Genomic DNA, 2284 nt, shown 5'->3' on the forward strand with positions numbered 1-2284 from the left:
GCCTGGGTGACAGAGTCAGACTCTGTTTCAAAAATAATAATAATTATAATTATTTTTAAAAAAGAAAAAATTGCAAACCTCCCTTGTAATGAAGACATGCAACTAACGTTCATTAAGAGGTCACATCATTCTGGACACACTCTCTGACTTAAGGGTCACAACAGTCTTATGAGTTAGGTTCCATAACTATTTTCCCCATTTTACAAAAGAGGTAAAGAAATTACAGAGAGGTTAAGTGATTTGTTAATGAAGTAGTAAAGCTGAGATTTAAACCCAGCATTCTGAGCCTAAAGTTCTGCACTAGACCTTTACCCTTTCACTAAAGTATTCAAGCCCTATAAAAAGACCCTGTTTCTACAAAGAAAAACTTTAAAATTAGCCAGGTGTGGTAGCCCGTGCCTATATACCCAGTTACTCAGGAGACTGTAATTGTGTGGTGAAGGATGTATTAATTAATTTGTGGTAATTATTATACAATGTATGTGTATCTCAAATTATCATGTTGTATACATGAATATATACAATTTTCATTTGTCAGTTATACCTTTGAAAAGCTGAGGAGGAAAAGGTAAAGCATTATAAAAATGCTGTCAGTGCTTGGAAGGGCAATTTTGAAAGCTGGTCACTATATCACAATTGTATATGTGTATGTGTATGTGTATGTATATGTATATGTATATGTATATGTATATGTATATGTATATGTATATGTGTATGTATATATTTGGCACTCCAGGAAGATGAAGGTGGGTTTATAGAAGTGTGTAAGAGTTAAAAACTGGGGAACAGAGATTACTAATACGCCGATTTCAAAGATGAATTTTCTAACTTAAATCTACTGAAGACTCTATCCTCTGGGGAAGGCATGTTTAAATAAAACCAAGAAAGGTTTTTATAGCATGAGGTGATTCCTTTAAATGAAATTAAGTATATATCATGTTGGTCTTGTTCTTTAAGAATAATTTGCTTAAAATTGTCTATAATCAAGAATTTTATAAAATGATTGTATTGATTTTATAATTGACAGACTGGCGTTTACTTTAAAATGTGCCAGTGAGTAAAGTCAGTCTTTATTGGCATTTACACACTAAGTTAAACTGAAAACCAACTTGTTTTTTTCAGCTTGCTTTGCTGTGACTAAAGAGAACTTCTAAGGAAGCCTGTGTCCATAGATTGTCATGATACCTCGCAACCTTTACTTTCTTTAGATGTGTCAAGTAATTCTAGGGAGTAGACAGTAAATTGGCACATCTTTCCTTTAAGTAGGACTTGTTTGCCTTCAAAGAGGGGAGACATTGCCTCCTCCAAGTAATAGAGGAACGAGAAAACCTTTAAATATAGTCAGATGGAAAATGGCTGAAATGTTTTGTTTTAACATATGCCTTCTGGTATTTTTTATTTTCAAAATTAAAAAAAATGTGTTTTTCATTTTATTTGTGATAATTAACGCTCTTCATTTGTTTTCCTTTTGTGGTTTTTGACTTTTTCATTTGATTGAAGAGCCTTTCTTTCAAGGGATTTGTCTGCTCCCTGGTGGTCAGATAAAAAATTGCACCTTCAAGTGTTCAAACGGTTTTTTTTTCCCCCAGACAACCTTAAAAAAAAAAAAAATCTTTCAAATTGGCATTCCGAAGTGTGTTACCTCACATTTTATCAGCAGGTGGATCCTGCATTAATTAAGTTAAATTATTGTTTCCTTAATCCAACTGAGACTCCAAATGTTCCTTTTACTATAACATGTATACAAAGAAATTTCAATATGCTTACTTTCTAGTGTACTCAGCTGTAGTCTGGAAGGTCAGTTGTTAGGGAAAAAGAAGGAGGAAAGCAAGATTAAAAATTATTCCTGGAAATGTGCGAGCAAATGTGCTGCAGTGGAAAGAACAAAGTTTTCTTTTTCCTCTTTGTTTTTTTCTCTTCACACACACACACAAACATCCTACAAGGAAAAAGATAAGTTTGCCTAGAAACCTACTGCTTCAGTTTTCCTCTCTACTTTTCCCCTTCTACCTTTTAATTAAGTATCCAAGCCCATGAAAAATGTATGGACACCTGGCCTGGTGTGTATATCCCAGCACTTTGTGAGGCCTAGGCAGGATGATTGCCTGGTCCAGGAGTTCAAAACAAGCCTGGGCAATATAGTGAGACCCTGTTTCTACAAAGAAAAACTTTAAAATTAGCCAGGTGTAGTAGCCCGTGCCTATATTACCCAGTTACTCAGGAAGCTGTAATTGTGTGGTGAAGGATGTATTAATTAATTTGTGGTAATTATTATACAATGTAT

The 2284-nt window shown here is 34.2% G+C and overlaps 1 long non-coding RNA gene across 1 annotated transcript in view; it reads left to right on the plus strand.

Annotated features, from left to right (window-relative positions):
• The first annotated feature begins 717 nt into the window (after positions 1 to 717).
• LOC105549740 overlaps positions 718 to 2284 on the plus strand; it is a 7537-nt gene continuing 5970 nt past the window's right edge. Inside the window, exon 1 of the long non-coding RNA XR_001007598.1 lies at positions 718 to 760. This is a non-coding gene — a long non-coding RNA (uncharacterized LOC105549740). The remainder of the gene's footprint in view (positions 761 to 2284) is intronic.

This window comes from Mandrillus leucophaeus, unplaced genomic scaffold (assembly GCF_000951045.1).
Source record: "Mandrillus leucophaeus isolate KB7577 unplaced genomic scaffold, Mleu.le_1.0 Scaffold455, whole genome shotgun sequence".
In the NCBI taxonomy this organism is placed as follows: Eukaryota; Metazoa; Chordata; class Mammalia; order Primates; family Cercopithecidae; genus Mandrillus; species Mandrillus leucophaeus.